The sequence below is a fragment of the Camellia sinensis genome, chromosome 7, assembly GCF_055761805.1.
Source record: "Camellia sinensis isolate YWXY chromosome 7, ASM5576180v1, whole genome shotgun sequence".
In the NCBI taxonomy this organism is placed as follows: domain Eukaryota; kingdom Viridiplantae; phylum Streptophyta; class Magnoliopsida; order Ericales; family Theaceae; genus Camellia; species Camellia sinensis.
This window is the reverse complement of record NC_138967.1, coordinates 98,072,016-98,095,887: the sequence shown is the minus strand read 5'-3', so window position 1 is coordinate 98,095,887 and position 23,872 is coordinate 98,072,016. Positions and strand designations below refer to the sequence as shown.

At 36.4% G+C, this 23,872-nt stretch overlaps 1 pseudogene; it reads right to left on the bottom strand.

Moving 5' to 3' along the window:
- Positions 1-3,016: 3,016 nt before the first annotated feature.
- On the bottom strand, positions 3,017-21,973 carry LOC145795974 (putative O-methyltransferase 3 pseudogene; annotated as a pseudogene).
- Between the last annotated feature and the right edge of the window lie 1,899 nt (positions 21,974-23,872).

Here is a 23,872-nt window from a genome sequence, read left to right as displayed (position 1 = left end):
AATGCACAAATGGATATTCAATCAACATTTCATTTCCTCATTTCTTACCATTAATTATCCCAATTAATCAATCAATGTAATTAGGCCCTTTTCCATAATTACCATTTCAACCCTTAGGTCCCATTTTCATCAATGATTTAACATTCATTCAATTTCTCTATGCCAAACATGCATTCAGGTTTATTATGAATAAAACCCCAACTTTTATAAAATTACACAAAAGCCCCAAACTTTCACAAAATTACCAAACCAAGCCCAACATCTCAAAATACCAAAATTTAAAGACAAAATCCATAGAGAGGAGTAGGATATCCCTACCTTGAAGTTTTAGCCAAAAAGGAGATGAAGACTCGAAGATCAACTTGCCCCAAATCCAAACTTTTTCAGATTAAATCGAAGCTCTCAACACCCTCTATCTTTTTAACAAAGGCCCTAGGCTAGATTCACACCCCAGAGAGATCAAATCTTAGAGAGAATACAAGTGTAGAGAGAGAGTCTCAGATTTAGGTTTTGGATCAAAAAAGAAAGTGAAAAAATGATGTTTAAGACGCTGCTGTCCGCTGATATAAAACACGCTCGCTCGAGCGAAGGCTTGGTCGCTCGAGCGACCAGACACAGAAAACTCTCGCTCGAGCCAAGAAGTTCTCGATCGAGCGAAGAAAAACCCAGACCGCTCGAGCGAAGGAAGCTCGCTCGAGCCAAGAAAGACAGCTCTCAGGTCCAAAACCAGGTGCAACCGCTCGCTCAAGCGAGCCACTCTGGCTCGACCCACCAAACATGAACCCCACTCTCGCTCGAGCGACCAACTCCTCGCTCGAGCGAAGGTCCAAAATTCTGGGCAGCAACACTAGGCTCCCGAACACAACCAACCTGTAACAAACCTGCCTAACACATCCTATAACTCAAATATGAAATAACAAGGATGCAAACAAGATAATAAACAACAACCAACATCCACGGACACATGTCCGGATCACTGTACAACAAGGGTAAACCCGGGATCGCTATATGGACCGCTTGTTGGTCGGGGGAGATGGCAGGGTGGGTCAGGTATTCAAGGCGAACACCGTGGTTAAGATTTGACTGATCTGCAGAGGCTAATTGAGCCATCTCATCGGCCTTGGAGTTTTCTGCCCGAGGGATGTGTTTGATGTGGAAGGTATTGAAGAGGCGAACAAAGGGGAGGGCTATATCCCTGTAAGCCCGCATTGTGTCCTCCTTGGCATCGAATTCCCCCGTAATTTGTCTGACAATGAGCTTGGAGTCATTGAACACCTGGATGTGGCTGACACCAATATCCCTAGCTAGGCGGAGACCTGCTATCAATGCCTCATACTCGGCCTCATTGTTGCTAGCCTCGAACAAGAAACAGAGAGTACATTTGAAATAACTATCCTCAGGGGCGGTGAGGATGAGACCAGCCCCGCTGCCTTCCCTACAGGATGACCCGTCGACGTTGAAAGTCCAAGAGTGGGGGTCTTCTGGGTCGGTAGGGATGGGTGGGGATGGAGGGACCGTGGTTGGGGTAGGTTTAGTGAACTGCAGGATGAAATCAGTGACAACTTGCCCCTTAATCGCCGTTCGAGGCCGGTAGGAGATGTCAAACTGGCTGAGTTCCACTGACCACTGTATGAGTCTGCCAGAGAGTTCTGGTTGCTGCATTACCTTTTTCAAGGGTTGGTCGGTGAGGACCACTATGGAATGGGCTTGGAAATAAGGACGGAGTCGTCTGGAGGCAGTGACCAAGGCCAGGGACAATTTTTGTAACAGTGGGTAATTCTGCTCTGCTCCCCTGAGAGCCCTACTGATGTAGTAGACCGGCCGTTGGATAGAGCCATCTTCCCTGATAAGAGCTGCACTGACTGCGGTGCTTGACACGGCTAAATAGAGAAAAAGGGGTTTGCCCGTGAGTGCCCGTGAAAGGAGGGGGGTTGGCCATACACTGCTTCAACTGTTGAAAAGCCTCTTCGGATTCGGTCGTCCATTCAAAAGTTTGCCGAAGAACTTTGAAGAAGGGGAGGCACTTATCCGTTACGCGGGAAATGAAGCAGTTGAGGGCGGCGACTCGGCCAGTGAGTCTTTGAACCTCCTTAACTATTCTGGGTGACTGCATTTCAATCAAGGCCTTGATCTTTTCAGGGTTGGCTTCAATGCCCCGCTGATTGACCATGAAACCCAAAAACTTCCCAAATCCTACGCCGAAAGCTCACTTTTTCGGGTTGAGCTTCATTTGGTACTTTCATAAGGTGGCGAAGGTCTCTCGCAGGTTGGCCAGGTGATCAGCGGAGAGTTTGCTCTTGACTAGCATGTCGTCAACATATACTTCCATATTCCGACCTATTTGATGATGAAAAACAGCATTGACCAACCGTTGGTAGGTGGCCCCAACATTTTTCAGCCCAAATGGCATCATACGGTAATGGTAAGTACCTCGGTCTGTAATGAAGGAGGTGTGTTCATGATCAGATGGGTGCATCAGAATTTGGTTGTACCCAGAGAAGGCATCCATGAAGCTGAGCATTTGATGACCGGACATGGCGTCAACCAGCAGATCTATGCGGGGGAGAAGATAGCTGTCTTTGGGGCAAGCTCGGTTGAGGTCGGAGTAGTCGACACAGAGTCGCCATTTACCATTGTTCTTACGGACCAGGACAACGTTTGACAACCATCTAGGGTAGTCCACGTTTTTGATGAATTATGCCTCAAGGAGCTTGTCGACCTCTGCGGCAATGAGAGTGTTGCGCTCCGAATAAAAGATGCGCTGCTTCTGGCGGTAAGGTCGGAAATGGGGTTCAATGCTGAGGTGGTGCGTTATGAATGAGGGGTCAATACCCAGCATGTCCGAGTGGGTCTAGGCAGATACATCATTGTGCTCGATCAGGAGGGCAGTAAGGTCTGCCTTTGCTTGGGGGGATAGTTGGCTGCCAATTTTGGCAGTTTTGGTCAGGTTGGCGGGGTCAATGAGAACCTCAACGAGCTCCTCCATAGGCTCCCCTCTGACCAGCTCGTCCTCATCTCAGACGTCAAGCCCCTCAATGATCATTGCCTCCTTCAGCTTGACTTCTTTGAGTGAGGCGACATAACACTCCTTGGCAACTGTCTGCTCTCCTCTCACTGTCCCAACCCCCAGATCGGTGGGGAATTTAATGGCAAGGTGGTAAGTTGATGTGATAACTTGGAAAGCGTTTAGGGCGGTGCGGCCAAGGATGACGTTGTAGGCGGAGGGGCAGTCGACAACAAGAAAGGTGAGCAACTTTGTGGTCTGCCGCGGGTACTCGCCGAGTATGATAGGAAGATCGATGGAGCCGATGGAGGTCACTCGGTCACCAGTAAAACTGACCAAAGAGGTCTGGAGAGGAGACAGACTTTCCTCTCCAATCTTGAGCTGGCAAAAGCAGTTGAGGAAAATGATGTCGGAAGAACTACCGTTGTCGATGAGAACTCGTCTGACCTTGTAGTTGGAGAGGAGGGCATAAATGACGAGAGGTCATAATGAGGGTAGCGGATGCCTGCGCAGTCGGCGTCCGTGAAGGTGATAGGCTCGTTCCCCTGCCTGGGCCGTTTGGAGGGTCAGTCCACCGTGGCAACAGCTTTGTCTAAACCCTGCCTTATCTTTCTGAACTCTGCTTTCTGAGCCGAGCGAAATGGTCCCCCAAAAGCAAGGCCGCTCGAAATAACTCTGATTTCTCCAACAGGTGGGGGGGGATTACCTTGCGGTCGAGGCTGCTGTGGAGGGCGATCATGGCCTGGGTTAGGTTGGGTTGGCTGTCGGAGGGGGCTGCACCGGCGGTTGTTTCTGGGGGGCTCATTCCTTTGCCTCTGCTGAGGGCGGGTGTCCGTGAACCGACTAAGACGTCCCTGACGTATGAAGGTCTCGACCTGATCTTTGAGGTTGACACACTCATCGGTGTTATGGCCGTGGTCTTGGTGGAAACGGCAATATTTGGACTGGTCTTTCCGACCGAAGAGGGTTCGTAATGGGTGCGGCCATTTGAGGGGGTAATCCCGTTGGATCTGGTTGAGGACTTGCTCTATGGGGGAGTTGAGAGGTGTGTACCACTCAAACTGACTGGGCGGTCGGGCTGGTGCCGACCGGTCGGCTCAAGGGGGTCGGTCTGTATAATGCGGTGTTTGGTTATCGTACTGGGTATTTTTGGCTTCTAGGTCCTTTCTCTTTTCTCGGGAGGTCAGGTTTTTTGTTGTAGGGTCTTGGCGAGCGGTTAGGGAATCTTTTGCGTTCATGTATTTTTGGGCTTTAGAGAGTAGGGCTGCCATAGAAGTGGGGGGGTTTTAGAGAGGGAGAAGAGGAAATCAGACGACCGTAGTCCGACCATGAAAGTCGTAAGGATGACCTTATCATCATTTTTCGCCACCTGCAAGGCTTCGGTGTTGAAGCGGGTAACAAAACTGCGCAGGGACTCCCCCTCGGTTTGACGGATGTTGAGGAGTTAGGTCACCGGACGACGTTAGCGCTGGGCTCCAGTAAAATGGCTGAGGAAGGAGTCACTAAGATGTTGGAAAGTGGAGACGGAGTCTGCTGGTAACTGGCTAAACCACAACCGAGCTGATCCCTTTAGTGTCACGGGGAAAGCTCGATACATGATCTCGTCAGGGAATGCATAGAGGATCATGAGGGTTCTGTAGGTCTCCAGATGGTCGACTGGGTCCGTCGTGCGGTCAAAAGAGTCGATGGTGGGCATTTTAAACTTGGGGGGTAGAGGCTTGTCCCGGATGGAGGCGACAAATAGTGAGTTTGCTGTGGTAGAGGGTTTATGCTGGATGTTCTACATGACCCCTTGGAGTTGGAGCTTCATGGCTCGGAGTTCTGCATCCCAGAGAAGGATGTTATCACCATCGGAAGGCAGTGGGGGTTGGACGCTACTAGCCTCCCCTTCAGGGGCTGGTACCAGGAGCGGTGGATGCGGGGACCGGGGTGGTGGATTCATATGACGAGGAGGAGGTTGCAAACCTTTCAAGTTGGGTGGATAGGGCTGCGGGATGGTATGGCTCGGGGCTCGTTCTTGGTTGGGCCTAATATTGGGAGGTGGTGGAGGGGGGTATAAGAAGGTTCTTTTGGAGTAGGGCATTTATCAGGGCTTGGTTTTGTTTGGCCATGCGGTTAATGCTGTTGGTAAGCTCGATGAAATATTGCGATGGGTTGTTTAGATTGGGGGGGTCGGCTTGGTGGTCCGGAGCGTTATAGTGAGAAGCCATGGATCTAGTCGTGACCATACACTTTGATGGATACTAAGAAAGGGTTATTGGGACAGGGTCACCGGCGGCAATGAGCACAACTGGCGCGCGGAGCAAGGCGTTTCCCACAGACGGCGCCAACTGATGATACAGTTGTAATGTAACGAGTTCCAAGCAGAGCGGGTCGGACTGATCCACACTTCTCGAACCGGTATCTGAATGATCAAACCCACCAGAGAACCTGCACACGAGTTCAACGGGGAACGGGAGTCCCCCAGCGAACCCTCCGACAAGCAAGTTAGAGAGAGAAGTAGAGTGTGGAGATGAATTAGAGATAAAAAAGCTTAACCTTCTTCTTCTCTTCAATATTTGCTTATATTCTGGTAATCATTTCGTTGTCTCTTCCAACCTGTCCACTTTGGCCAAAAGTTTATGCTGTGGCTTACCTTGTTCAGGGTGAGGGCGTGCTGTCCCGACGGAGAGGTGTTGTCGTAATAAATGCAGTGAAGGGCTATATTAATGGCGATGTGCAGTGGCTATAACTTTGCAGATCTTTGTCTGTTGATGTGGCTTGCCCTTTACCTGCCAGGTGTCTGAATATCATTGGTCCTTCATGCTATGTTGACTTCTAGATGGTACTGGGCCTTATCAGTTGAATTATGTATTGGGCCCTAAGTGGTGAGTTTGAGTTGTTCACAGTGGACTGTAACCTTTATAGGCCTATCCATGTCATATTTAAATATTATTACAATCATAGTAAACCTACATTAATTTCTATTGAAATTTCGGCCACAGTTGTACTTCACCAGAAATTACGCATTTTAAGCATGGTTGGATATTTGATATTTTAATATTAATTGTAGGATACATATCTCATAATTGAAGCCGCTGTTTGTTGTGGAGATGATGACGCTTCAAAAAATATCAATAATGCTACATTTATCATTTTATATATTATTTTTAAGATATCATCTCATAAAATTTGGAGGGAGTGTTGTGTCAGCACCAGTATTATCACAGCATCTGTGTTGTCACACCTCATGAGATTTGTTCGGACTATATTTTGATGATCTAAGTTGTTCATATTATAAGGTTCATTAAATATATTTTCCATATAAAAAATAAAATTAATCAGACAAATATAATTCTATGATCAAGCCGAATAATAGCCTTAAAAAACAATCAAAATCATGCACTAATAGTTTATTTTTTCTAAACATAAACGTGATCTTGTTATGGGTTATAAATATCTAATTAATTTAATTTTTTTTATGGATGATCTACTCAACGAACTCTATATTATGAACAATTCAGATTATTAAAATAAATTTGGGACACGCTCTCATGAGCTCACAACACTGTGCTACACATCGCAAATCTCAAGCCGCACATCATGAGTTAACATACTATTGATGTAATAGGTCTCATCACTCACGTTTATTTTTAATAATATGTTGACATAAAAGATGATATATTAAAGATGATATAAAAATGTGATAAGTGTAACAATAAAAAAAAAATAATAATAATAATAATAAAAAAACATTTCAAGTTAGAAAGACAAATAAAGATTCGGTGGAAAAGAAAATCTAAAGCTGAAAAGAATACACTAAAAATAAATATTTAATGTAGGGATGCAGAAGATATAAAGCAGCACCATGATGGGTAAGGACAACTCTTAAAATCAAAGCGTTGCTGTCAAATATATTTTTTTATTGTTAAAATGTTGCTGTCAAATTTATTATTGTGCAAAAAAGCTATGGGTTGATGGGAAGAATATGAGGGTGTTTTTTATCTTAGTCATGCCATGAATGATACAGGGGAATGAAATATTATCAATGTTGTAGATTGATGGGATATAGTTCCACCTTTATTTTTAATTAGTGCATTGTTAAAATATATTTGAAGTCAGTATTTTAAGTTTGGAGCAGTATATCAACTATTGTACTGTTTTAGAGTAGTTTGAAATTTGAAATTAAAGTCTGGAAATGCCATATAAAGGGCCTTCAGTTATATGTAAGGGGACATGAATTCTTCAAAGTATAAATAAAAAGAATTATGGACCTCAAGCCATCTTAGAGCAAAAAAAATTTTGTAAATCTAACAGTTTGTAGAGACTCAGGCCCCGTTTGTTTTCAGATGTAGAATGAAAATGATTCACAATGAAGAGATTCATAATTATTTTTATATAAAACAAATATAAAATACAAAAACATTAAACATTAACGTTAAAAAAAATAAAAAATGCCCAACATGTAAAAAAGAAAAAAGATAAATAAAAAAAATTTTAAAAAAAAAGAAACAAATAAAACAAATAAAACTATGTGATACTGCACACCCATTATCCACAAACATCACCCATTATACCATGCTCACACCCATGATCTCATGCATACGTGAAAGTGGGCTTAGAGAATATACTGCCTTAGAAATAGGCTTAATAATAGTTTGTTTTCATTATTTTCAGCAAATGATTATAACCACTTTTTCCATGATCAACCACATCTTTTTGCATTATCTTTTGTAGTTAGTGTTCTGACTTAGCTTATAAATAGCCTGGAAACTATTGAATAAAGATAGTAAGTTTAATTCCCAGCTTCATTCCTCTCTCAAGCCTCTGTTCTTCTGCTTCTTGCTCTCTCTCTAACTGTTTTCTCACAAATTCCTTATCAGTGGTATCAGAGCCGCGTTCCATGGATACCCATGGCAAAACCAACACCGAATTCCGCAATGAAGTAAGCGAAATTTTGGCCCGTCATGAGTCAAATTTCGATCAAATTCATAACACCCTTCAATTAATCCTTGCAAAGTTCCAAACCTTGCAACTTTCCCCGCCGGCCGAACCCGACTCTGATATTACCAATATCAAATAAGTTATAATCACCTCCCAAAAACTGTAACAAAAAGTCCCTCACTCTGTGTCGATCGAACATCTCCAGCAGGTCTCTCTGTATTGGTTTTGGGGGATTGGTGTTGTGGCTTGTTTTTGTGGAGTTGTTGATTGAATTAGGAAAAATATATATTTTTTTGTTAAAAATTATATGATGGTTGAGTGAAGTGGTTGTTTTTACATATTTTATTACAACTTCAGTTGTTTTTAGATTTTAGCGTTCAATGCTTAATTAATAAATTTAATGAGAAAATGCATCCTGATTTTGGGGGGAAAAAAGAACAAAATTCAACTGCTATTCTCTAGATTTGTAGCACAGGGTTCAAGTTTAATAGCTCATTTTGATTTGGATGATTTGGGAAGAAAAAAGAATTTTTTTTGTTTATATTAATTGTTTGAATAAGTAAAAAGAAGAGAAATGAGTAGAAATTGAGAGAAACTCATTTTTATCATAACCCACACTTTGAATTTGGAGAGATTAAGAGTGGGAAAAAAAAACGGTAATGTTAAATTTTTACCTATCAAAATTTATAAAGAGATACTTTTGTGAGAGATTTTTGTGAGAATGAATCATTTTCTTATTAAGAAAATCGATAGAACTGAATTGATTACTTTTAAATTAATCGATAGAACTTTTCTTTATAGCGCAAACATAATTTATAATTTGTAAGTGATCCAATACCCATCTCACTAAAATCTCTTGATCTAGTCACATTGTCCCATTTAATCAACCTAAGCTTTCTTTAATCCTTATTGTCTCTCATATGTAAGAAGCTACACTGAAATTTCTCCAATTCATTAGCCACATATAAGGAATCTTAAATACAGACATAAAGTAAATTGGTAAATTACCAAGTGTGGACAGGATTAATATCATCCTAGTTAAACTCATAACATAAGTTTAAATTTTCTTTATTTATAATATTAATAATAATAACTTGCTTTTCTTTTGCCTTCTTAAATATAGGTTGTTCAAGATGGATATTATGATCTTGCTCGAGTGCTAAGTGGATATGAGTAGAAGGCTTATTCAATTGCATTAATCTTAGAATTGTAGATCATCATTGGTTATGCAACAATTGCAACAGCATCTCCATCTCTAGGATATTGTTCAAATTAGGATTGACTTAATTTTGTTTTTGTTGTTGTTGTTTTTTTTTTTTTTTAACTTAGTTTCACTTTTAAGTATTGTTTTGTATAAAATTAAATTTTGAATTGTAAGAACATGTGTAGGTATAAATAGAAATATATATTTGGATGTTAAAAAATTGATGTATGTGAACTGTCGAATTGATATGTAAGCAATAAATAATTTATTATTGAAAAGTAATTTGTTATTTATAATGGTAGTTTTGGCCATCCCAAATACCAAATTATTATTATTTTGAAAACAATTAGATATTTTACCAACACAACTATTTGTCACTGAAAGTCTACTTTCGCCGATAGATATTGCATCACCAAAAGTCTCTTTTTTTCCTGATGTAATTTGGATTGGCAAAAGTGCCACATAATCATCTTATTTGAGCCATTTTTGCCGACGCAAGCTAAAATGACAATGATTGATGAGGGCTTTTGCCGACGAAGATAGTTGTTGCTAAAGACATCACTTTTATTGACATAATCATATTTCGTTGGCAAAAGTTTTTCCCCACACACCTTTGCCGACGCAACTTTATGGGTCGGCAAAACTTTTTGTCGACGATATGTGCCTTTTGCCAACACATTTTGTTAAGCGGCCAAAACTGCTTTTTGTTGTAGTGACAAGATATGAACAATCGTGTAAGGCAATAAAACTTGGTTCCAGAATATCAAATGGGTCGGGTTCACACCAGAACCGCTATGACAATAGATAAGAAAAGAAGCAAACTAAAGCCTATGTGATACTACAGTTTCCTTAAAACAAATTCACCGCCTCCCGATGGATGTTGGAGGTATGCTAGCATCTATCTTCTAGGATACGTCGAAACCAACTAATGTAAAAGCACATTTTGAATAGCTTCGGCAAAATTCACAATGGCAGCATTCTCTCTCTAATAAGAACTAAAGAAGAGGCTAGCAAAAAGAAAATAGAAAAAAAATTCTTTGATATAAAAATCATCTGCACCTTTATTATCAAAACACAACACCATATAAGAGTTTTAGAGACCAAATTTTTTAGTCTGTAAAAGTGAAAATTTTGTTGCAAAAGACATTTAGGGATCAATTTTTATCTTCGTGAGGATAGTTGCTAAAAGGTCATTCTGAAAAGTCAAAAACAAGGCTTTTAGCGACAAAATTTTGAAAATGTCACTAATAAATAGACTTTTAAGGATGAAACTATTTAGTCTCAAAATAGTTTATTTTTTGAGACAAAAAATTTGGTCCCAAAATGATAATAATTCATCACTAATATCCAATTTTCTTTGTTAAAAATATAATGACGACATTTTTTGGAACAAAAATATTTGATCCCTAAAAAATAATTTGGTCCCTAAATTTTGGTCTCTAAAACCTAATTTTTTGTAGTGAAACACCACCTCATTTTCCATAAAAAAAAAATCTCTCCAAAAATTATTCTACCAAGTTGGAGAAAAAATACCCCTATTTATACAAGTAAGGGAATCCCTAGCCATGCAGATTATACATTAGTAGGACCTTCAAATACCATTAACCAAGGCCATCAACTCTAGCCATTAGAGCTAGAGTTACAAAGGTTAAAAACTTATGGCCACTAATATGGTCATTTACTCCATCATCAAAAGATGAGAGTTACAAAAATTTACATTTTTCATGTGCTTAATATATACAAATAAATATGTATATAATGATATTTGAATAAACTAACTACATGGGTCACAGAATGGATAATAATGTTGGGTCACAACCTGATCGAAACCCAATTCTCAAACACATGCACAAGCTAAGTCCAACACAACATAGCTTAGCCCAAACTCAAGATTATAAGTCTAAGACCAAACCCATCACATGCACAAGCACAAGCCTAGTCCAAACCAAGATTAAATCTAAATCTAAGCCCAACTTTATTTTTTTGATCAGCAAAAAACTTTATTTATGTAATGGAGCATACAAAGTATGAGGGTACATCAATAAAGGGGAAAGGAAAGAGCAAGCATCATAGGACTACTACATGATCCCATCAAATTGGACACCAAGAGAGAGCCATAGCAAATGCTAACAGAAGCCACAAAAGTTGGTAAGGTACCAACAAAAGGCAAAAGCCACAGACCAAGGACACACTAACTGAAACAAACGCTGCACATCTGGGGCCTCAAAGAGCCAGCCTGATCTGGTGAAGATTGGACACAATGTCATGAACTGAATAATCCAGCTCCAAATGCCATTTAATCCACAAGGCTATAAGCACCTTAATTTTTTCACACAGTTCTTGAATATTAGGATGAGCACCCTTAAACAAGCATTCATTCCTCAACTTCTAGACAGACCATAAAACAACAGAAGGGACTATCTGCCATAACTTGCCTCCAGCACACCATTGCAACAGATCTGCTACTGATCTTGGTATTGCCCATGCCTAATCCCATCAATTAACCATGTTAGACCAGCACTGCCACACTAGAGGACAAAACATAAGTACATGATCAATAGATTCCACCTCAGAGTGACAGAAAACACACAGATTATTAGCATTCATGTCAAGAGCCTCAATTCTTTGTATGAATGAAGAGGTTTTAACCCTGCCACACCAAGCCAACCAACAAAAAAACTGCATTTTTGGATAATTTTTGACGAATTGGCAGATTTAAGAATATTTTAACTAATTATCATAAATTTACATAATATATAATACTAATTTATATAATATTACATATATATATATATATATAACTCAAAATAATTTTACATAATATATTTCATATCTTAAATTTCTCCCACACTCATTTTTACTTTGATATTTCATTAGAAGTTGAAAAGTATATATATTAACTATAGTGGAGCGGTGTGGTTTGGAAGGCATATTATAAATTTTAAAGTTTAAACCATGGTTAGCGGTTAAAGCGGTGCGAATTGATGTGGATCAGTGAGATTTTAGCAGATTGGACGTTATTTTGCACAGTCCCACATGGAAGTGCTACTTAGCTCTCTTATGCACTTATTCTATCTTTCAACAAATCAAACATTTGGGCTCAGTTTGTTTAGAATGAAATAGGTTAAAAAAAAAAAAAAAAAAAATAATAATAATAATAATAATAATAATAATAATAATAATAATTAATTTCTATGAGTTTGTTTAGCTTGAAAGTAGTGGAAAGTATAAAAAAAAAAACTAATTTTCTTATACAACTTATATTAACATTGTAACTAATTTTTTATTTTTTGCAAAAAATACAAAGAAAAAAAACAAAAAAAAATGAATATGTGAGTTATCTATAACAAAACTTTTAAATTTTTTTATATTTTTCTTATAAAATTTTCATATTAGTCAAAAACTTGCCAGAAAATATTTTCTTTTCCTCTACTTCATTTTCTTTTATTTTAACTTTTTATAAATTTTTTTTTTTTTTTTAAATCAAGCCGAACCTAATTTTTTGGGCAAAATAAAAAAGGGTGTTTCAGACAACTCAAAAGTTAAATTCTGCTGCACCGATTTGTGAATTTTACCAACCGCAGAAGGGTTGAACCTCTTTAAAAGAGTGAGATTTTCATACCGCAATCTGATTTGTTTGTACCAAAAATTTTACATCGTTGTAATTTTAATATATTTTACTCTATTGATTTTCTGCAATATATATTGTCATACAATTGATCCACGGACATAAAACGCAAAATAAAACAAACAAAGGACTTCTATAGGGCACCTGATTTTTGTAACCATTTTATATCCTTTTATTTTATTTTATTTTATTTATAGTAACCATTTTATATCACCGGCTCCATGGCAACACACTATTTGCTTTTATTACTGAGAGTTAAGTTAAATAGTCCAATTACGAATTTTCTTTCTTCAAACATTCATGCTTTAAAATACTTTGTCATGAGGATAAGTGGTTGCAACCGGGAAAAAAAAAATCTATAGACCCAAATGATTTATAAAAGTTTTTATTAAATTTTTTATATAGCTAAGAGACCTACACAAGCGTAGGTGAGTTTCATACCCATGTGAGAGATTTGATAAAAAATTTAATAAATTATTGGGGTCTCTAGCCTAACCCGTTGCAAAAATAGTGGATGTATTTGATTTGGTTTTAGGAGATAAATTTTCAAAAAAAAAAAAAAAAAAGTTTTGAAGAGGGAGTTTAGAATTTTTTTTTATTTGTTTGGTTATATATTTTGAAAATAGTTTTGAAGTATAAGAGTTTGGGATGATTTGATATTTTATTGTAATTGAATGTATGTATGTGAGATAAAAAGTGATTGAGAAGGAGAGATGAGAGAAAAAAAAAAAAAAAAAGTAATTTTAAAAATTGTTTTAAAAAATTTCTAACCAAACAAAATTTTGAAATTTTTTTTCAAAAATTATGTTTTGAAAGTTAAACCAAACATGGCCAGTTTATCCTAACAACTCCTCTTCTCTCTCTTCATCTTCCCGTAGACGCAGACGGCCGCCTCTGGTGCTGATCGCCGTCGTCGCCTTGCCACTGCCTCTGCCTTTGCCTCTGCGAATCGCTACTGCCTTCGATGTCGTTGTTGGCTCTAGTGTCGGTATCGTCCTCGTCGTCCTCGCCGCCCTAAAAATTATTTTTTATTTTTTATTTCTTGACCAAAATTAATTTTTAATTTTTAAATTTTTTTTCTAAAAATCAAACCATACATAGTTTAAGAATCTTTTGATAAGTCATTTATTATATTGGTAACTTATTTAATTATTTATTAATTTTACGACATTTTTACCATCTGAAACCTGTTTGGTTACCATTTCGTTTTCAATTTTTAATTTATATTTACAAAAATTAAAAAAAAAACTGTCATAAAACTTGTTTGATAATTTTTTTGGTTTATAAATGGTTATCTCAATTTGTAAATTTGAGGAAAAAACGTAAATTCAAAAAATGAGTTTACGTTGTTTTAAACAGAAATTTAAAAATTTTACTGACAAAAATTTTTTTCAAATAATTTTTTTTTTCAATTAATTTTTTTTTCAAATAAATTTTTTTCCAATTAATTTTTTTTTCAATGAATTTTTTTTCTAACTAATACTAACGGAGGGAGCAATTGGTAATGCTACTTCAAACCTTAGGGAGGTGATTGTAATTTCTAAAATGTGAGGGGTGTTAAAGTAATTTACCTAGTCAGGGCAAAATTGGTATTTAAAAAAATTAAATTGCTGAGGGAGGAATCTGTAATGAAACTTTAAACCTTAGGAAGGGAGATGTAATTTCCAAAACGCGAGGGGGGAAACTGTAATAAATATAAACCTCAGGGGGTGTCAATGTAATTTACCCTAATGTTTTTATTGAATAGATTTGAATAAATTTGTATATATGTGTTTGTTTTTGTGCTCTGTAAAAATATTTTTCTGTTTTGTTTGCATACAATCTGTTTAATTCTCTCTCTCTCTTTCTCTCTCTCTCTCTCTTTTTCTCTCTCTCTCTCTATATATATATATATATGACTAATGTTCGTTCATTCAAAAAATTAAATAGATAAAAATAGGTGTCAGCATAAAAGAAAAATTAGCATAAGAATTTCAACAAATAAGAAAAATCAACACAAGAATTTCAACAGATTGAAAAAATTAAAGAGAGAAGCCTATAGAATTTAAACAGATAGAGAAAATAATTTAACAGATAAGAAAAAAAATTCAATAGATAGATATAAATTTGAAAAGATAGTCAAACAAATTTGAAATATATATATAAATTTGAATAGTCAAAAAAAGTTAATAGATAAAAAAAACAAAAAAAAAGAAGAAGAAGTCAACAAATAAATGTAAGGGTAAAATTGAAAACATAAAGTCTTTCAAAATAAACAAAATGACTGCTCACTAAATTAGTTCAGAAACGGTAAATCTCTCACAAATAAAAAATATTCAGTGAACCTAATTTCTAGTACGGTTTCAGTGACTATAAAATCACTCTCATTCTGGGTTTGACGTCTTTCATTGAGGTTTGTCCTTAGAACAATTCAATTCAAACTTGTCATGGTTTATTATGTATTGCTAAGCAAATATAAATATCTCCTTTTGTTTTGTTTATACGGTTCGCATCGCATGTGTTTGTGCAGTGCTGATCATGCTGATCACCTTACCATCCTAGTACGGTGTTGTGCTACAATCGTGTGCTTCTATCCGCCGTTCATCATTGATCATATCCATCTTATTAAGATATGCCTTATTATGCTTCATGTACAACGCAACTCTTGCAAAATTTATATAACAACTTCAATAATGTGCATAGCAGCACCATGGGCACATAAAACAAAAAAATGTGTCTCGTGACAGCTTTTAAGACAATTAAACGTGTAAGTAAAATTACCCAAAAAAACGTTTAAGTATTGAAATGGGTGGACCAACAACAATAATGCAAAGCACTAGAACAACAGTTAATTATGTAATTTACGTAGCAAATGGTCATCTTTTCAATTTGTATTGTCGCATTATGCTTCATATGATTCGCGTTTGAAAAATTCTATTTACACTATAATTTTATCTCTTTACACATATTTTATTATTATATTGTTAAGAAATAATTAAAATTCTCATTTTACTCTTTATTATATCAAAATTAACCTTAAATTAAACCCCTTTTAAAATCCTTACAGATTTTTCTCATTGCACCTATTATTTTTGAATTACTCTAGTGTTATGTTACCGAACAAACTATATGTGCCCATCCATATATTGTCACACATTTACAGATTCACTTTCCTTAAAATATTATTTTTTTTTCTTCTAAATTTATGATGGGTCTGATCAGTTATATATTGCCAAACAATTTTTATTATTCTGGTATCATGTTGCGGAATAAATTAGATTTGTCTAACCATTTGTTCCGCACATTTACAGATTAACTTTCCTTAAAACATCAAGTATCCATAAAAACATAAAGTGTACAAATATTTATAAAAACACACTGAGATGTTATCACAATATATCTATAATGATAGCTTCGATAGTTATTACATTAGAGCTGATAAGTGTACGGAATTGATCAATACGGGTAGTATGTGCTTTTCTCCCATCCATTAGCACATGAGTGATAAAAATGAATCCAATTAGTTACTTTCGAAAGTACTAGATGACTAGGAAACAGATAAATCTAACAAACCATTAACAATGCACTACTAGTCTTACTGTAATAAATAGAAGCATAATCATTCAAAGTATAAAAAAATACAAAAACACAAAAACAAAATTAAAAACAAAAATGTCAAAAAATGAAACTGGAAATGTTTGCAGTGAATTACTGGACATGTACTTTTTATTCAGCAGTGGATTACTAGCTATGTATTTTTTATTCGGTAATATGATTCCGGGCTATTTAATTTTGTTCAGTTTTGACATATTGAACAAAAGCCAAATATTCCTTTTTAAAAATGAAATGAAAATATAAAAAATAAAGAAAAAAACTCACCATTTCACTTTTTTTTGCTGGTCATTCATTACCATTCTTCATCCATTGATTTCTTTTATAATCAAAACATTGTGATTCTCACTTTTTGAAAGTAAATGTATAACAGAGAAGAAGAAATGAGAAAACAATGTAATGGATGTAAAGAGATAATCAAATCTACTCAATTTTTATTTTTTGTCCTTAAAGATAATTTCACACATGGATAAAATTAAATATATATATATATATATATATATATATATATCTCCAATAAAAAATGTAAAGAGATAAATATGTTGTGTAAGTAGAATTTCCCTTCACGCTTTATTGATATACCTGTATGTTTGTGTAAAATCAAACCATACATAGTCTAAGAATCTTTTGATAAGTCATTTCTTACATTGGTAACTTATTTAATTATTTATTAATTTTACGATATTTTTACCATCTGAAACCTGTTTGGTTACCATTTCGTTTTCAATTTTTAATTTATATTTACAAAAATTAAAAAAAACTGTCATAAAAACTTGTTTGATAATTTTTTTGGTTTATAAATGGTTATCTCAATTTGTAAATTTGAGAAAAAAACGTAAATTCAAAAAATGAGTTTACGTTGGTTTTAAACAGAAATTTAAAAATTTTACTAACAAAATTTTTTTTCAAATAATTTTTTTTTTCAATTAATTTTTTTTTCAAATAAATTTTTTTCCAATTAATTTTTTTTTCAATGAATTTTTTTTCCAACTAATACTAACGGAGGGAGCAATTGGTAATGCTACTTCAAACCTTAGGGAGGTGATTGTAATTTCTAAAATGTGAGGGGTGTTAAAGTAATTTACCTAGTGAGGTCAAAATTGGTATTTAAAAAATTAAATTGCTGAGGGAGGAATCTGTAATGAAACTTTAAACCTCAGGAAGGGAGATGTAATTTCCAAAACGCGAGAGGGGAAACTGTAATAAATATAAACCTCAGGGGGTGTCAATGTAATTTACCCTAATGTTTTTATTGAATAGATTTGAATAAATTTGTATATATGTGTTTGTTTTTGTGCTCTGTAAAAATATTTTTCTGTTTTGTTTGCATACAATCTGTTTAATTCTCTTTCTCTCTTTCTCTCTCTCTTTTTCTCTCTCTCTCTCTCTATATATATATATGAGACTAATGTTCGTTCATTCAAAAAATTAAATAGATAAAAATAGGTGTCAGCATAAAAGAAAAATTAGCATAAGAATTTCAACAAATAAGAAAAATCAACACAAGAATTTCAACAGATTGAAAAAATTAAAGAGAGAAGCCTATAGAATTTAAACAGATAGAGAAAATAATTTAACAGATAAGGAAAAAAATTCAATAGATAGATATATAAATTTGAAAAGACAGTCAAACAAATTTGAAATATATATATAAATTTGAATAGTCAAAAAAAGTTAATAGATAAAAAAAATAAAAAAACAAAATAAAAAAAAATAAAAAAAAAAAGAAGAAGAAGTCAACAAATAAATGTAAGGGTAAAATTGAAAACATAAAGTCTTTCAAAATAAACAAAATGACTGCTCACTAAATTATTTCAGAAAAGGTAAATCTCTCACAAATAAAAAATATTCAGTGAACCTAATTTCTAGTACGGTTTCAGTGACTATAAAATCACTCTCATTCTGGGTTTGACGTCTTTCATTGAGATTTGTCCTTAGAACAATTCAATTCAAACTTGTCATGGTTTATTATGTATTGCTAAGCAAATATAAACATCTCCTTTTGTTTTGTTTATATGGTTCGCATCGCATGTGTTTGTGCAGTGCTGATCATGCTGATCACCTTACCATCCTAGTACGGTGTTGTGCTACAATCGTGTGCTTCTATAATAAAATTTAAAGAATGAATGTATATTTTGAAAAATGCTATATCTCAATGAATTTTTGTGACTATTTTGCATCACTTTTTTACATAGATATCTATGATTGGTTCCTTCATAGTTCAACTTGTCAGTCCCTTGCAAGCCAGAAACCACATGTGGGAGATCCAACACAGTGCACTTCAAGTTTGGGAAAGCATCAGCAATGGACTTTGCCACTGTGCCCGTGCTACCTCCAACATCAACCAACGAGTGCAAGCCCTCAAAAACCCCCTTACAGTCCTTAACAAGCACCTTTGTGACTAACCGGACATCACTAGCCATTGCTTCATTCAAGAAATGGTTCAGCCTTGGTTCATGTCGTCCATATTCCCAAAGCGTCCTCCCATGAGCTGTGTCAAACGGCGTGGGATCGCCATTTTGGAACCATTCACTCACACGATGCCACGGCTTTGTCAAGATTGGATCTAACATGGCTAACAAAAATGGTGTGACGCTCAATGGCTCATCTTTCAGTAGGAGCCAAGAGGCCGGTGTGAGCAAATAGCCGTCTTGTTCTTCCTTCACATTTTTGGAGAGCTTCTCCTCAGTAAAGAAGCCGGAATGCACGAGGATGCGCATGAGGCGGTAGATGTTAAAACCTACCAAAACCTACCACTACACCTACTCCACCCACTTCACCTACTCCACCTACTACTCCACCTACTACATACCTACCTCATCTAATCTTCTATATATAGGACTCATTGTAAACATAACATACATCAATCAATAATACATCAATTTTAACATGGTATCAGAGCTATAAGATTTAAGCCTGTATTTCTTTGTCACCGGCGGGCAGCCGGCGGGCAACTTTGCCTTTGCTGCCCGCTGGAATTTTCTACACATACCTTCCACTCTCCACAGCGTCTTCCATATCTCTCTCTCCTTCCACACAGATCACACACCTGGAGACACTCAACACACTCACAAACAGACAAGTGATCACAGAATCAACGGTGGAGGTGATATGGACTCAGCGCCACCGCTAACTTCGGAGCTACCCCAGAAACTACGTCAATCGCCGCCACCGCCAGCAGTGGCATTGAAGGAGGAGCCACCCGCGGAATTTGGGATGTTACCGGCCGCTGCGATGCCCCTGCCATTGCAGATCAGACCATCTGCAGCGGCGCCTCCCAAGGACCGCCACACTAAGGTGGAGGGCCGAGGGCGGAGAATCCGAATCCCCGCCACCTGCGCCGCCCGGATCTTCCAACTAACCCGAGAACTCCGCCACAAGTCCGACGGCGAGACCATCCGGTGGTTGCTGGAACACGCCAAGCCTTCCATCATCTCTGCCACCGTCACCGGCACTGTCCCCGCCATCGCCATGTCCGTCGGCGGAACCCTCCAGATCCCCACCACCTCCGCAGGAAGAACCCTCCAGATTCACACACACGGTTTAGAGACAGAGAGAGCATTACACCCAACACACCATTCACACACACACAGTTTAAAGAGAGAGAGCCCACACACAACACACACACGGTTTAGAGAGAGAGAGGACACACACTTCACACCACCAACTTCATCTTCTCACACACGGCTATCACAGAGCTAAACAGACCCAACATCATCATCATGTACCCCACTCTCTCTCTCTCTCATTTTTTTCACTTTCCAACCCAGAGCGCACATGCTTTCCCCATTAATATATTATTATTATTATTATTAACAAAAACAAAAAAAACAAACAAAAAAAACAAACAACCCAAAACCATTTACAAATTTGCACAACAAACCATATTTTATTCATCTCAGAGATTCACCCCGATCCACATTTTACACCACAAAAAAAAAAAAAAAAAAAAAAAAAAAACCACACAAGATCATCATCACAACAACAACAGATTTGTTTTCTTTTCTGCAGACGGCCACCCACCGACCTACTCTGCCGCCAGTCTCTTCTTTTTGCCTCCATCCTGGGCGGTCCTTGACGGTGCTGCCTCTGTGCTTCCTAATCCACCAAGCACATTCACTCCCCCCTGCTCCTCCACTGCAGCATATGGCGGACCTCCAAATCGGAACATCACGGTGGCCTTCCGCTTCAGCTCCTTATTTTCCGCCTTTAGCACACTTATCTCTGCTCGCGCATCCTTATACATGCGCTGGAGCAAAGCCAGTTGGGCGTTTAACTGCTGCACCTCATTTGTCCTACTCTGAAGCCGGTGCGACAAGTTTGTGACCGCAGTCATGGTCTCCACACATGACTTCAATGTATACTGATTGGCCTCAATATCCGTTTGCACTGCCATTTTTTGCTCCACAGACCGCATCGGAAAGTTCAACGGAGCAAAACCAGAGGTGTTTGGTTGAAGTTCACGGGCCACCGCACCAGTTATCTCTCTTGTTGACTCGTTGAGGTCTGGAAAGAGAGTGAGCAGACCACGGGAAGAAGAGGCCATTTCTGGGCTACAGAGTGTTACAAAGTTTCTCTCTCCGAAAACGCAGAGTTTTTTCAGCAAAGGGTTGGATCCAGAGTATTTACAGAGTGTTTCAGAATGACAATGCCTGGTTTGGTTTCCACAGCCTCCGCATTGGTTTATATCGACACTGACGACGCGGCCGACACGCCGCTCTGTCGCTCACGTGCCTCGCCGCGTCTCCGGCTCACCTTTTGATGGCTCGACGCTTTCTGTCGGGTACGACTTTTGATGGCTCCGCTCGATGCCTTTTGAGGGCGCGACTTTTGAGGGCTCGATATATATATCCATGTATATATATATTTGGGCAGCCTATATACACCATCCTATAGTGTATTTTCCAACGGTCCGACATGACCCCATAAACTGTCCCAACATTGATTCCGGTTAGCTTCTCCATCGGTCCGGTGTGACCTCGTCAACTGTCCAGACTTTATCTGCTACAACGGTCTGCCACAACCATCCAGTGTCCTCTACAACGTTATGACACACCCATCCAGTGTCCTCTACAATGTTATGACACAACCATCCAATGTCCTCTACAACGTTATGACACAACCATCCAGTGTCTTCACCAACGGTCTGACACGACCATACAGTGTCTCCTATCCTCTTTTATTTTATGCATTAGTCTATTTTCTTGTTTTGTTACTCTCTCCAAACTCAAGTTGGTTAGTTCCTATCCCCTTTGAGTTTGCGGGGGGCTGTTAAAACCTACCAAAACCTACCACTACACCTACTCCACCTACTACTCCACCTACTACATACCTACCTCCTCTAATCTTCTATATATAGGACTCATTGTAAACATAACATACATCAATCAATAATACATCAATTCTAACAGTAGACACACTGGGCTTTGGAATGGTTGATTGGAAGAGCTGCAACGAGCTCCGAGAGAGGCATGGCTCGGCCATGTTTGTAGATTATGTCTGGTATGCCTAGTTGAATTGCACATTTTAGTGACATAGAGTTTATGAAGTTGAATATGTGGTTCCATATGTGAGCTTGAGAGTTGAGTAGCTTTATCCGCCGTTCATCATTGGTCATATCCATCTTAGCCTTCGTTTGGAAAGTGGGTTGGCTTTTTGATTTTTTGACTTTTTTGACTATTTTAGCCTGGGCTAAAAAGTCTGGTTTGGGAAGGGCTTTTTGGCTTTTTTGACTTTTTGGCTTTTTGGTGAGATGTCTATATGTAATATTACTAAACTGTCCCTGGTATTAAATTTTGTTTTTATTTGGGCAGCTGTCCTGACAGTGACGTCACCAACCCAGGCTAAGTTTTTTTTTTTTTTTTTTTTTTTTTTTACAAATAATTTTTCATGTGGTTTTTATTTTTATTCTATTTTTAATTTCAATTTGATTTCATTTTCTGTAAAATAATAAAAAGTGAGGTTTTATTTTATTGTCTTGTGTATTTTAAGAAATTATTTTTAAAACTCATAACCAAACACATAATTCGAAACTCCATACTACTTTCACAACTCTACACTCAAATCATAACCAAATACATAACAAAAAAATTAAAATATTTAAAAAATATTTGTATAAAATAGAGTTTGAATTTTTTTTATAAAAAATTTTAAAATTAAAAAAATTTAAATCGTAATATTTTAAATTTAAATCGTAATATTTTAAAATTTAAATCATAATATTATAAAAAAAAAATCGTAATATTTGAAATTTAAATCGTAATATTTAATTTTTGCCTTATTTATTTATTTATTTTTTGCCATATTTATTTTTATTTATTGTTTTATACATTAATTATTTATTTTTTGCCTTATTTATTTTTATATTTATTGCCTTATTTAATTACGTGGCGAATGGTAATTTATGTTTTCATGTTTTCTTTTTTAAAAAAAAAATTCAATGAGCCGTATCAAACACATCAAAATAAAAAAAAATTATTTTAACAACAAAATTTAAATAATTTAAATATTCAAAAATTTTAAATAATTTAAAATGTTAATATTTTAAATTTAAAAACAACTCTACACTCTAGTCGTAACCAAACATATAAAATGAAACTCAATTAATAAATAATTGAGTTAACTCATAACCAAACACATAACTCGAAATTCCATACTATTTTCAAACCTCTACACTCAAATCATAATATGTTAAATCGTAATATTTTATTTTAAATATTTAAATAATGTAAATAATCTTCAAAATTGAATAAGTAAAAAATTAAAATAAATATTCACAAAATTGAAATCGAAAAAATTTAAATAATTTAAAATGTTAATATTTTAAATTTAAAAATAACTCTACATTCAAATCATAACCAAACACATAAAATAAAACTTAAGTAATAAATTATTTTTAAAACTCATAACTAAACACATAACTTGAAACTCCACAGTACTTTCACAACTCTACACGCAAATCATAACCAAATACATAACAAAAAAATTGAAATATTTAAAACTATTTTTATAAAATAGAGTTTGAATTTATTTTTATAAAATATTTTAACAAAAAACAAAAAAAATGTTTTTAATTTTTTTTTTCAACTTTGTTTGTTCTGGGAAAATGTGTTTTTTGGGAAATTTTTTTATTTTTTGTTTGTGCTGCCTCAAGCCCCTCTTCATGAGGGGTAGTTTCGTAAATTTCCCTGACCGTTTATTGTTGCCAACCAACTGTGGCTCTTTTGTCCTTTACTGGCTAAATTAGCCTCTTTTAACATTTAGTGACTAATTTAGCCCGGAAGCCTTTCCCAAACGACCCCTTATTAAGATATGCCTTATTATGCTTCATGTACAACGCAACTCTTGCAAACATTTATATCTATATATAACAACTTCAATAATGTGCATAGCAGCACCATGAGCACATAAAACAAAAAAATGTGTCTCGTGACAGCTATTAAGACAATTAAACGTGTAAGTAAAATTACCCAAAAAAAACGTTCAAGTATTGAAATGGGTGGACCAACAACAATAATGCAAA